Source organism: Sarcophilus harrisii, chromosome 3, assembly GCF_902635505.1.
Source record: "Sarcophilus harrisii chromosome 3, mSarHar1.11, whole genome shotgun sequence".
In the NCBI taxonomy this organism is placed as follows: Eukaryota; Metazoa; Chordata; class Mammalia; order Dasyuromorphia; family Dasyuridae; genus Sarcophilus; species Sarcophilus harrisii.
In genome coordinates this window covers 315,095,291-315,109,190 of record NC_045428.1, presented here as the reverse complement: position 1 = coordinate 315,109,190, position 13,900 = coordinate 315,095,291, and the positions used below count along the sequence as shown (strand labels likewise).

General features: G+C 37.2%; 1 protein-coding gene across 1 annotated transcript in view; it reads right to left on the bottom strand.

The window, feature by feature from the left end:
• AMER3 (APC membrane recruitment protein 3) overlaps positions 1-11,479 on the bottom strand; it is a 64,098-nt gene extending 52,619 nt beyond the window's left edge. Inside the window, exon 1 of the mRNA XM_031959838.1 lies at positions 11,071-11,479. The gene's annotated coding sequence lies outside the window, so the exon portion shown is untranslated. The remainder of the gene's footprint in view (positions 1-11,070) is intronic.
• Between the last annotated feature and the right edge of the window lie 2,421 nt (positions 11,480-13,900).

Below are 13,900 nucleotides of genomic sequence, written 5' to 3'. Positions count from 1 at the left end.
TGTGAGAGAATAGGAGCTGTGGACTGCTCCAGCTTTACTGAAAAAACAATTTGGAACTATGCCTCCAAAGTTGTTAAACTTTATATATCATTTGACATAGCAATACTATTACCAGGACTATATCTGAAAAGTGATGAAAGGAAAAGAACCAACTGTTCAAAAATACTTATAGCAGTCCTTTTTTTGTGATGGCAAAGTACTAGAAAGTAAATGGGTACCTAAAAACTGAGGAACTTCTGGACAAATTATGGTATATGAAAATAAAGTAATTCTATAGTACTGAATAATGAAAGGAATAGTTTTGGAGAGACTTGTAAAGTCTTGTGTGAATTTATTATGTATGAAATGAAGCCAATACAATAACTAACCACAATTCCAGAGGAAACTCGGGATGAAGCATGATACCCACCTCCTGACAAAGAAATGGTACATATTGAAAATATATATATACTCAAGGTATATATTGAAAAATATTTTGAAGCATTTTTTGTTTATTAAAAAAGTAATTTAATGAAAATAATACTATTTTTAAATGATCTCTACTCTTACAGCCTCAGCCTAGTTAAAAAGAAAAGATTAATACTTGAAATAACTTGACAACAAACCTAAATGATAAGTGTTTTGGAACATGCAGTAAGTGCAATTGAAAATCAAAGAAGGGATAAGTTAGAGGCAGATGGAGTAGTTAGGGAAGGCTTCATGGAGGATGGTGGCCTTGTTGTTGTTCATCTTTTGTTCTCAAAGAGGACCAAGATCTGGGTCTTCAAAAATATAGAATTTGAATAATCAGAAAGAATGAGAAATCATTGCTGAAGACAGAAGAGCATGAACAAAGGTTTAGTAATGGTAATAACCACTGGCAGGTGCCAAGAACAATGAATTATTAGTGGGAAGCATCAACATATCTGATTATCAGAAAGAATTACTTCCCCTCCAGAATTGATTTCTATTAAGAACAAGTCAGATACGATTTTCTACCTCTTAGATTTCAGTGAAAGCTGGGAAGGGATCCAGCAAAAAATCTGCTTTTCAAACTAGGAATAATCAGGTATAGTATCATTAAAGAAAAAGTTGGCCCTGACTTAGGGCTGAACTGATTGCATCATCCTCTGCCAGAGCTATAAATAGGAGGCTACCTATGTGGTATTTAAAGAGCACCACAAATACTCTCCTGATCCAAACAGCTTCCCCACCAACCTGAAACTGATGTCTGAAATCCTACCATTAAAAAACCTTAGGGTTGGCAATGATATATGCCTAAATGTCCCCCAGGATGTGGTGATTGTCACCTTTTTGTTAATCATTACAACCTCAGTATAAATTAATTTATCCAATGCTTTCTAGTAGAAAAGCCAAATGAGAGGATCCAACCTCTTAGCATCTACTATCTGTATGACCATGGGATAATGTGAATTTTGCTTTACAATTAAGAGGATGAGAGCCAACAGGAACAGGAGGTGATCATCCCACTATATTCTACTTGGTGTGAGTGAGGTGTTAGGGGAGAACTAGCACTTCTGGTGGGAGTGCTTGATCTTTTCAGGGCTACTCATCTACCTTTGGTATCCAACCAATGGTATACCATTGGTCACCCAATGCTCATGTGTAGTTCTAAGAAGCTGTAGCATCCACAGCAGCCACAACTTAGTGCAACTGTCTTGGCCCATAGGCAAAACCAGTTTGAGAGCAACTGACAGACCTTAAACTCATTAGTGATTTATGAAAATGTCTATCCCAACCATGTGAAGACTTCCCCCCAGGAATGAATGCCTGAGAACAATTTGTTCCAATAGCCATGAAGGCAATTGAAACCAGTGATATCAAAGACACCAAAGTCATCCACTATCCCAGATGATGATCAGTAATCCTGTTTTTGTCTTCTCACTGGATTTCAATGATGGTGGAAGAGACAATGAGGCATTAACAACTTTATGCAACTCTTGTCTTTCTTAAATTCATTTTACACACAAGTCAAGACATTACTCTGTGATGTCATTGGTCCGCTTCAAAAACAAAGGACAAAATGCCTCATCCATGTTCAGTTCAGCTCAGCATCATAACTTAAGAAGGGCCTCGATAAGCCAGAAAATGTCAATAGTGGGCATTGAGTTTATTGATATGCGAATATGTTGAAAGAACCAGGTATAGTTGTGTTGGAGAATACTCAAGGTGGATATGACAGCTATATTCAAGTGATAAAAGAGCTGTCATATAGAGGAAAGAAACTAGAATTGTTTTATTTTGTCCCAGAAGAAAAAATCAGGAGTGATGGATAAAAGTTACAAAAAAGGTGAAGTTAGTTTTGATGTCAAGAAAACTTAATTATAGCTGTCCAAAAGCAGAATTGACTGTCTGGAGAGATAGTAGGCTTCCCTTTCTTTGAGTTCTTCAAGCATAAATTGGATGATCACTTGTGGGATATGTTAGAGTAAAGTTTTGTTTCATGTACAGGTTGGACTGATTAGTATGTAAGGTACCTTCTAATTCTCAAATTCTGCAAGTCTTTTGTCTAGAACAGTGTTCTAACTCCTCAGGGTCTTGCCAAGTGACTGATGTACCAATCTCTGATAAACTAAAGTATGACAAAATGCTCGTCATTTTTTGTTTGTTTTAATAAAGGAAGAGGGAGGGAGTGAAGGAAGGAGGAAGAAAGGAAGAAAGAAAATATGTTTTGGTCTGTATTCAAATAATATCAATTCTTTCTCTGGTGATGGATACAATATTTCATCATGAGTCTTTCAGGATTGTTTTGGATCACATTGCTGAGAACTGCTAAGTTCTTAGCTACAACTGGCTGCTACAAATATTTTTGTACATGTGAGTCTTTTTCTTTTTTTTTTTCTCTTTTGTATACAAACTCAGCAATGGTATTGTTAGATCAAAGGGTATGTACAATTTTGTAGCCCTTTGGGCATAGTTCCAAATTGCTCTCCAGAGTGGTTGGATCAGTTCATAACTCCACCAGCAGTACATTAGTATGCTGATAGTGTTTTTTGGTTTTTTTTAAGAGTTATGTCTTCAGGGGTAGCTAGGTGGCAAAGTGGATAGAGCACCAGGAAGACCTGAGTTCAAATCTGTCCTCAGGCACTTAATACTTCTTAGCTATGTGCTTGGGCAAGTCTTAACCCCATTTACCTCAGGGGAAAAAAAGAGTTCTGTTTTCCAGTTTATACTCTCGGCCTAGGCAAGTCACTCAACTGCTCAGTGTATCAGAAAGATCTACAAGATTCTAAAATGCAAGCAATATACTAATCTGTATTGGTAGAGGGAGTTTCCCCACTGGGAATACATCATACTTATAGACCTAGTTGGGGGAGAGTGGAGGACAACAACAACAGGAGAAGGTGGAAGAGGAAGAAGAGAAAGAAGGAAGAAAAGGGAAGGGAGGATGGAGGGAGGGAAGAAGAGAACGAGGGAAGGGAGGAATCTGGCAGTAAATTGTGCCTGAAACCAAAAGGAACAAAGGAGTAATTACTACTCCTGAGGCAGGCTATCAGAAGAATTAGGAGCAATAAGGTCTTTTGGCAGCATCCTTCACATTGTACCACGACTGCCTTTCTGCCTAGTTATACGGAAGTCCTTTGGGCAATGATTATGAAGTTATCCTCAGCAGGAATTTCCAATCATTTCCATTGGCTAGCATCCCTCTTTCCTACACCCCCATACTGTGAGACAGGAAATGGGCAAGTGTTTGGGCAAAAGCAAACTCTGTTCTCAGGCAGATGTCACCTGCCATTCTGGAAGCTCTCCAAGAATCATCCCCTCAGATGACTCATAAGCCCATGTTCAAATTAACTTTTCTTCACATCAGCTCATCATAGCTACCACATTCTCTGGAATTTTTCAAGCACTAAGTCTAAATTCAGTCAGCTCCCAGGGGAAAAGTCAGCAGCATTAAAGTTAAAGGATTTGGAGTTATAAGGAATGCAAGAGGCCACATGGAGCAATCTGGCATAATCTCTTCCTTGAGGACTGTCATGGGCATATGCCTTCCCTCCCCCCACCCTCACAAATAGCAGTACACCTGGAAATCTTGGCTTGGAGAACTGAGAGAGAAGAACATGAAAAAAAACAGAAAAATTAAGAGAGAAGCCCCAAATCTGAGTAAAAATATTTCACCTGCTCCCAAAACCCTGTGACATGGTTTGAAATTTCCTTTCTGTCCAACAATTCTAACCTGTTCTCCTTCCAATAATATAACAAATAATCACCTCCCTCCTTCTTTTCCTTCCTGAGAATTGTATTTCCACTTTAGTTCATAGTCAAGATCAAGAAAAATCTCCCAGAATCCTAATACCAGCTGCTCAGAAGAGAAAATTATCAGTTGCTATTATTGTATCATGAGCTTCCCCTCTTATGAGCAGAGTTATGGAAGGAATAAAAGATGAAAACAGAGTGATCAGACCTCTTTTTCATGTCAAAAATTAGAGGGCACCTTAGGAGTTTATATTCCTTAATTGACATGGAGGAGCTTCACAAAGGTAATTATTTCAAAATAGAAGCTACAAAAAAACAGTGAATTAATGGCAGTGAATTTCAAGCTAATTGCTGAGTGGGAAAGACCTGAGTTCAAATCCGGCCTCTGACACAAACTGTGCTGCCCCAGACACATCACTTAATCTCTTAGTGCCATAGAAAATTGTTGGGCTATAAATTATGAAATGCATAGCTGCCAGTCTGCAGTGATAGAAAGAATTTCCTCACCTAGTTCCCTAAAACAGTGAAATCATTAATCTAAAACCCCTCCTCCACTAAAAAAAAAATAAGCTAACAGATTACCCTCCTTCCTGCTGATGGCTACATCTCAGATGAGCTCTCCCCTGGTCTGCCTCCATTCTACTCTTGCCTTCCTAGCATTGGTCTTATCCTGCAGTCTTTACTATTCCCCATTCAGTTGAACTGAGAGCAATTTCTGCAAATGATCCAGTGCATTAAATTGCTGGTTACAGCTCTGCTCATGGAACTTAAGGAGCATCCCATTGCCTCTCAGATAGAGGCTAAAGTTGTCAGTCTGGCATTCAAGACCACATAAAATTTTATCCCTTATCTTTCATTTCTCTAATACAAATCCTCTAATCTGGACTGTTAATTTAGTGTTCCCCATATTCCACTGATTTATTTAGACCTCTATATATTTCTTTGTCTTATTCCCAAGAAATCCTAGGATGTCAGAGCTAGAAGGGACCTTAGAAATATTTGTTCCTGTTCTCAGATTGCTTGTGACAAAACTGAGGTTCAGAGAATGACCAGAGGTCATTCTGATTATAAGGATCAGAATCAGGATTCACTCAAACACAGTTCTTATTTCAAATTCAGCGTTTTGTCTATGTTATGCTTCCATCTGGAATGACTCTCTCCTTCTTTTTCTGCTATCCAAATTTTAATAATCATCCTCCAGGGACTAGCTCCTCCAATGGACCTTTTCCAATGGTCTTCCATTGACTTTTCCTGAACTATACAGAGAGGTTGCTAAACATTTAACAATCAGCTGTAGGTAGCAAAGAGAATGTGTGTAGCACATACTTTTAAGTTTAATCTGCATTATTTACATTTTTCTCTATCACTTTCTTAAGCCTATACAATCAACAAAACAACAGATCATACCTTGATTTGTAGCACTTGCCATATTCAAGTTATAAATGCTGACACTGAAAATTTAATAACGAGCTCTCTCAAACCAGTGCAAGCTTGCTCTAGCAGACCCTACACACACACACACACACACACACACACACACACACACATATATATATATATATGTATGTATGTATGTATGTATTAGAACCTAATAATATTCTGCTAAGTTTTGTGCCTAAATTGTATTAGTCTTGATTTCCTAGATATATTGTAAATTTTTTGAGAATCATTTTCTCCTTTGTTTCCTCACTATGGTGCTTGGTACACAGGGATCAACAATAACTGAATAGAACTGCATTAGACTATATAAAAAAGCAAACTGGACAGATGCAAACATTTCAGATGATCTAAAAGAAAATATCTATATGATCATAGCAGAGGATATTTTTAACAAATGGCATTTTCTTAAGCAATAAATACAATAGTAACAATAGCTAGCATGTATATGGTATATACTACAAATACACTATTTATTTATTATATAAGTATGTAGTTAAAAGTTATATAACATTTAGCATTTATATAGCATTTTGAAGTTTGCAAAGCACTTTTTAAGTGTCTCATTTTATACTTACAACCATGCTGGGAAGTAGATGCTATTATTCATTCCCACTTTACAGATGAGCAAAATGAAGTAGACACAGGTTAATTGATTTGCTCAAGATCAAATAACTAGTAAGTGTCTGAAACTGAATTTCTATACATTGCATCATCTAGCTTCCTAAGTAAAACCATAAACTGAGACTCTGTGATATAAATACAATGGGTCACAGCAAAAATATCAGTCACAATGACAAGTGTTTGCTGGATTTTCTATGTTTGCCTAATAACCAATCCAAATAACCTAGTCAGTCAGAGTAGTCAGAGACACCTAGGTTAGAATTCCTGTCTAACTTTGGACAAGATTCTTCAAATGAAAAAGCTAAGTGGGTCAGGAAAGCCTGAGTTTAAATCCAGCCTCAGATACTTACTAGCTGTGCGATCCTAAACAACTTAATCTCTGTCTGTCTCAGTTTCATCAACTACAAAGTGAGAATAAAAATAACACCTACCTCACAGGATTGTGAGGATCAAGTATGTTAATATTTGCAAAGCACTTAGCACCTAGTCTGGCATATATATAGCACCTGTCTAGCACATGGTAGGTGCTATATAAATGTTATTTCCTTTCTTTCTCCTTCCTAATTTTGTGTACTTAAATTTTCTCATTTATGTAATGGAGATATAGAGATAATAATACATGTAACTAGCTTACAGAGTTGCCTAAATAGCAAATGAGATAATGTTCATAAGATACATTGAAGATCTTAATATACATAGAAAAATATGTATATTACATATATATACATATATATCAAACATTTTGTTGTTGTTGTTACTTTCCTATTAAATTTTAAGTTACATAAAATCAAGAGTATTTATAGGAAAGCACCTGTTCTTCTGACTGAAAATGTAACTATTGTAGGAAGAGGAGTTTTAAAAACCTAACGGAATTTTAAACTCCAGCTTGTCCTTTGGGCACAGTAGAAACTATCTCCTCACAATCCCTACTGAGTAAATTCATTCACTTTTCCCTGATCTCCTCTTCTAGACATGAGAAGATGAGTATTGATGGACAAGAGAGCCTGGTACTAAGGCAGTCTTCTCTCACTGAACACTCTTCTCACTATGAACAATTTAGTTGTCCTCAGTTTACACATATATATAAAAGGAGAAGAGTGATATTTGAAATTATTCATTGTCTACTTCACATAGATGTGAGAAGGATCACTCTTTTTTTAGTGAATTAATTAGACTGTTAGAAACATAATGTGTGTGGGGAGGAAACATGCCTGAAAGTTACTGAAATATTCAATGGATTGATGATCTCATCAATTTGGAGTCCCCCCATTACACAAGCCATCCATGCTTTCCCATCATGTGTGACTTTCATCAGTGTACTCCCAAGTGTACAACACAGAGGGGTCCACCCAATATGTTAAAGAAAACCTGAAATCACAAAGATACCAATGGAACACTTGGCTTTCTACTTATCATCCCTCACTTTCACCTCATAATCAACCCATCTTCTCTTTCTATCATACAATTCCTTGATAATATCCTTTGTTCCCATTTTTATTGGGAAATCTTCAGGAACATACAATCAGTCCAAATCCATTCTTCTTTCCTATTTCTCCTCTGTGTAATATTCATCTTCAGTTCTTCAAAGGCCTATTCCAGGTCTCACTGACATATGGCAATAATATCAAAATTTTTATATTAAAGAGAAGGATCTTTGTTGTTATGAGAAACTTACAGTCAGTAAAAATGTTTTGCAACTTCCTAAAAGCAATCCAGTTACTTTTCTCCTTTTCAAACCTGGCCCAAATACATTATACTGTGTTGTATTATTCTGCTGTCCAGATGCACATAATGAGCAAATGAAAAAGCATTTATTAAGCACTTATTGCCAAACACTAGGGAATCCTAAGCACAAGGGATTCAAATAAAAATATCAATATAATCCCAGATCTTAAGGAAGTTCACACTATAACTAAGAAAGACAACACATTAAAAAAGTGAAGCTAAAGAGCCAATGAAAAGTCCAGTGATCTTTAACTTACATCAGTAGGTCAGATGACAATACCATAGGTCTGTAAGATGTTGGACAAGCTGTTTAGAGTGTCCATTCAAATGTATGTTGAAATCTGGGCAGAAAATAGTATTTATCCATTTGGCCTGTCCCATGTGGACAGACAGGCCAACTTCCTTTAAGTAATTGTAAATCTCTTCCAGGAAGTTCCATAATGTCTTGGGGCTTGATATAATCAATGCAATATCATCTGCAAACAGAAAAATCTAAAGAAATTTGTCTGAGAGATATGAAACTTAAATTCTAATCTCAATTCTTCCTTTCTAGATGTATGAGTTTGGATAAGGCACTTTAGTTTCATTATCTTTACAATTGAGTAGATAACCACAGAATCCTTTATACTCCAAAATCTATCATCCTATAATATCCAAGGTCACTTCAAACTCAAAGACTGTGTTATTCAATAACGTAATTGGAAATTAATTTAAACTCTTGATTGTCTGGCATTCAACTGGTTAATTAAAATTCCAAATTAATCAGACCCTTTCCCCCCATACCTCTATCTGAATGATATCTAATGTGTAACATGCTGACCCTGAGGCCCTGAAAGGCTGAATGGCTTTCAGAGGTCTTAATTAAGGTTTATATTATGTTTAGTTCATTTTGAATTTAATAGACTTTATCATATTATATTTATTTTTAAATTAGATTCATTTAGGATATGTGTGGTAAATCTATTCATTAAACTTTTTGATTACCCACAAACCCCTGTTGCCTGACCATACCAGATGACTAAGAATTCACAATACATGATGAAATCTCAAAGGAAAATGCAGAATTTATTCAGGTTCTATGCCATCATCTCTCCTATAAGCATTACATTGTTTCTATCTCTAAGCAGAGGCACCAGAATCTCCATATCTTTTAGTTACTAATATTAGTCCCTATGTCCCTCATGGACAAAGACACCCAGAAACAACCCTGTATGAAATAGGGAAGCTGATCTTCCAATAAGCCATATGTCTATTTATTCCTCTTATAAATTCCTTTAGCACTTATTGTCTGTAACACACATGTTGATATTCATCATGCAGTCTTTTTTGTTTGATTTGATTTAGCTAACAATTCTATGTATGTAAGTCTTGTTTCCCTGAGAAGATCATAAATTACTTCATGGCAGAAACTGTCTTCCTCTGAACCCCTCCTAGTGCCTAGCACAGGGTTGAGCACCCAATGGATACTCTTTAAATCTTTCATGTGTTGAACTGAAGTATCATTATTTCAGGACAGTCTTGTCAGATATCAATAATTCTGAGATTACTGCACAAGATTTGGGATTGTAAAAAATTTAAAACTATGGATCCAATTTAGATTTATCACAAACCAATGATGTCTTTATGAAGTGAAACACTGTGATATGTCTTTTGTAGTACACTATAAACTCTATGAAATGTGTTATTTATGTGTTTGTATACCACCCTATCCCTGACCACCTAGAATAGTGCTTTACATATAAAAATTTGCTGATTGCTTTAAAAATGCATAGATTCCATCATTCTGTCAGGTTGTTTTGAGTGGGGGTGTTTCCTATTTAATTTCAAACTCCAGGCCAGTTGATTTACTTCCATCATTTAAAGAGTTTTTGTTCTTTCTCTCCACCACCACCACCACATCATGACTAAATCAACAAACTGAATGTTTTGGTTTCACATAGGCTCAAATCAAATGGCATGAAAAAAAATCCTTTCAGGGAGCAGCTTTTTTAAATAAAATGACAAAATGATCAAGTTTTTCTATCGGTAATTTAACAGAAACTGTTTCAGACACCAACATATTGAATAAGGAAGGCTTTTATCTTTTTAGTTCATGTTTTATGCAAGATAATTATAATGAATGACATTAAGTGAGAAAAAAACTGAGGAAAATAAAAGAATTATTTGAGACTACTTGTCAGAGAGCAGAAAAACAGCCTATTCCTTTTTAAAGTGGGGCTACACTAAGAACAAAAGCTTTCAATACACCCCAGTTTGTTCATAGGCTTCCAAAACACAGCAGGTGGAGCTAAGGCCAGTTTTGAGGAGGGGCAGAAATTTCATCATCCCAAGAAAAATCCTAAAACCTCAGTGTATAAATCAATAATAACTCCCTCCCCTCTCTCATCCCCAAATCTGGGAAGGATGGTCAGCTCTGCCTGCAGAATGATGAGACGTGGTTCCATTTCTTAAAGCAAGATGAGCAGAATGGAGACAAAGGGCTCATTTGAGGATTGTGGATTTGTTTAAAAAGGAAACCTCTACATCACTGGCTTCCTTCAGAGAGGAATATGAGAGTCATATGATATTATTTCCCAAATTACTAACCTGTAGGATAAGAGGAGAGCTTACTGGGCTAGGAAACAGCAGCCTGGCCACGGCTGCCTTATTCAGTTTCCTTAGACAACTGCTTTGGGTGATTTACACATACACACATAGACACACACACACACACACACATACACCTCACAAAAACATACTGGGTTATCGCCTCTCTGACAAATTATTGTGGCCACACTGCACATGCCAAAGAAACAATGCTAACCATTCTCCAAGTTTTTAACACATGCCCGAGAAAAAGGTTTGAAAAATTAGGCCGGGGGTGGGGCAGTAGTGGGGGAGGAATGAATCATTCCAAAGGGAATGGAGAGTGCCAGAAGGCATAGCATTGGAGATCTCAATGCTTCCTCTCCCTAGCTGGTGGGTTGATTCTTAAACAAAACCTGTCCAGCTGTTGGGCAGGTATAATTGCCTCCACCAGCATGCCTGCTAGTGTCAGTACCTCGCTGGTTATGGGAGAGGAAAGAAATAGAGAAGGTGGTTACTTACAGCTCTGGGGTAGCCCGGGCAATGGTAGGCAGGACGCCAGGCAAAAGGAAGCAGAGACGATGTTTCCCCCAGCGAGCCCTTCAGTTCAGCACAACGGCCAGCTCCTAGCCCCTGGTCCTCCTCTGAATGATTCGCCATCCCCGCAACCCCCAGAATTCCAGGCCACTCTGCAGCTAGGCGAGGGGATAAGAAAGAAGAAAGGATTTATTGCTGAAAAAGAGCTCCATGAACAGGAAAATCTAACTCCCGCCCTGCCTGGCCCACTTTTTCCTCCCAAGAGAAGAGTCTTTAAGTTATTTTCCCTGGTAGGAGCTCCTGCTTCTAACATCCAGCTAAACTGGGGCGGACACTGCTTCTGTGGACTATAGGCAACGACTAGTGGATGAGAGCTGAAACCTGCAGCAGACTCTTGTGGCAGGCAGGGAAGGGTTAACCACAAGGGCTCTTCTCACTGGTTTTGCTGTCAGAGGAGCCTCTACATCCAATCAGATGGAAGAGTAGGGTAGAGATGGGGGTGGGTAGTGCGGAGGGGGGAGGATGAGAGGGAAAAGGAGGAATGCTGTCTTTCCGTGGAAGAAGTAAATAATTCTGCACAAACAATAATAAAGTGATGCAGTCTTTTGCCTAAGATAAATGACCATACAGTAAAATTCCTTTACAGCAAACCAAAGAAGCCCAACTCAATGTCTGATGGTCAGTCGGGGAAATAAAATGACTTCTATTTAATCTATCTCTCTATGTAATAGCACTGCTGTGGTTTGGAGTCTCTTTGGTTCCAGTTCTTGTGGTGATTTTTAGATTCTAATAGAGCTATGCCAACTATAGGAACTGCTCTCCTCCTATCTCTCTTTCTCCTCCTTCTTCCACTAGCTTGTTTGATCTCCAATCCCAAATCTACACTTCAGTATGAAGAGGCAACTAGCTGTGAGAACAATGCATGATCTCTCCACTCTGTTTGCCTGCCAAAATTCCCTTGAGAGAGGATCAAAACTATTGCCTCCAGTCAGATATGTTCACAAACCGTCGAAGGAGACTGGTTGGTCAGAACAGGTTGCCTGCATGTGAGCATTGTGTTATTACTGAAAAAAAAAAAGTTTCTTCCTGATTCAAGTTCAGGAATTCCATCAACAGACTCTTAAAAAGGTTGTTTCAATAGTGACAAAAGTTGCCTATTGATTCCCTTCCTAGGCTGCAGTAAATGGTAAGGAGTAGGGAATTGAAGATCTCACTCTTTTGAGAAAATGAATGGTTTTTCCCCAAAGAAAATCAAGTCTTGCCAGAATTTTTCTGTTTCCCTCTCCTGTCCAGAGACATGCTTGTTGACACAAATAAGGATATCCCTCAAGCAGAAATCTTTACTGAGCATCTACCAAGCTCAATATCAGACAAACTGGGAGGAGACAGGCAAAAAATAACAAGTGATTTCCGCACTTGAGCACCTTAAAAATCTAGCTGAGGAGGGTTCATATAGTTGAGTAATACATAAGACAGGGTGATTGGAACAACCAGGGCAAGAGTCAGTCAGAATACATAGAGATGAATATGGGTTGACGTAGTCCTGTAAGGCTTTATGGAGTACTTGGGATCTGTTTGGTTTGACAGAATACATGGATAGGAGAGTAGTTGGAGAAGCAAGGTATGGCCCAATTATCTTAAATTATGAATAACAGGTTGAGATGAAAAGGATTTTCTTGTTCTGTTCACTAAGTCACTCTACTGTTCTAGCAGCAAAAATGTTAGTAAAATATTAAAACTCCAAGGAACCTTAGAAAAATCATCTAATTCACATACAAACACACCCAGTTTTATAGATGAAGAAACTGTGGATCAGAGAGGGGGAGTGACTTGATCATGATTGTACATAAAGTTAGTGCCAAAGCTGAGACCAGAAATCAGTTCTCCTAATATCCACACAAATGTGTTCCCTACTAGTGTCCTTTGGTGAAGCTTTATCTAGAACAGCCTAATTATTAGATACAAATGCCAGACTTATAAGAAAAGAATAGCTGACTGACTCATACCTACCTCAGCAAAATTGTAAAATTGGCTTTAATTTCTTTTCACTTTCATTTTTATCAGCAAAATTGCAAAGTTGGCTTTAATGTCTTTTCACTTTCATTTTTAACAAGCACTTATTAATTTACCACTTACTAGACACTACTAATGAAAAATATTTGGAAAAAAAGATTATGAAAATGATTACAGCTTATACACCAGCATCAGTTGCTGGAAAATTGTAAAGAAATTCAATGAAGGACTTGATAAACTCTTCCAAATCAAGTTAATATCATTCTCTTGCTTCTTAACATCAGTACAAAAATGGAGAAAGTAAATGGGGAAATATGTGTATGGCAAGAAAGAAAGAGAAAGAAAAAAAGAGAGAAACAGAGACAGAGAGAGAGAGACAGAAAGAGAGAGATGTATATATATAAAGATATATATGTAATACACAAACATAATGTTATGAGAAAATATAGTTCAGGAGAAAGAAATCAGTAACCAAACATTATACTGAAGCCTCATGCTTCTTAACATGACTATTTTCTTTAAAAAAGAGAAAGGAAGAAAGAAAGAAAGAAAGAAAGAAAGAAAGAAAGAAAGAAAGAAAGAAAGAAAGAAAGAAAGAAAGAAAGAAAGAAAAAAAGAAAGAAAGAAAGAAAGAAAAGTAAATATACATAGTAAGCACTAAATAAAATCACACACTACCACAAAGAAATTAACTACGTTTTAACATGCAGGAAATTGCACGTTGGTGTTGGAATAATCCCTGAGTTAGCTGTCTGTGTGCAATCTGAACTAAGATCATAATTTGCCACACAAAAAAAGAAAT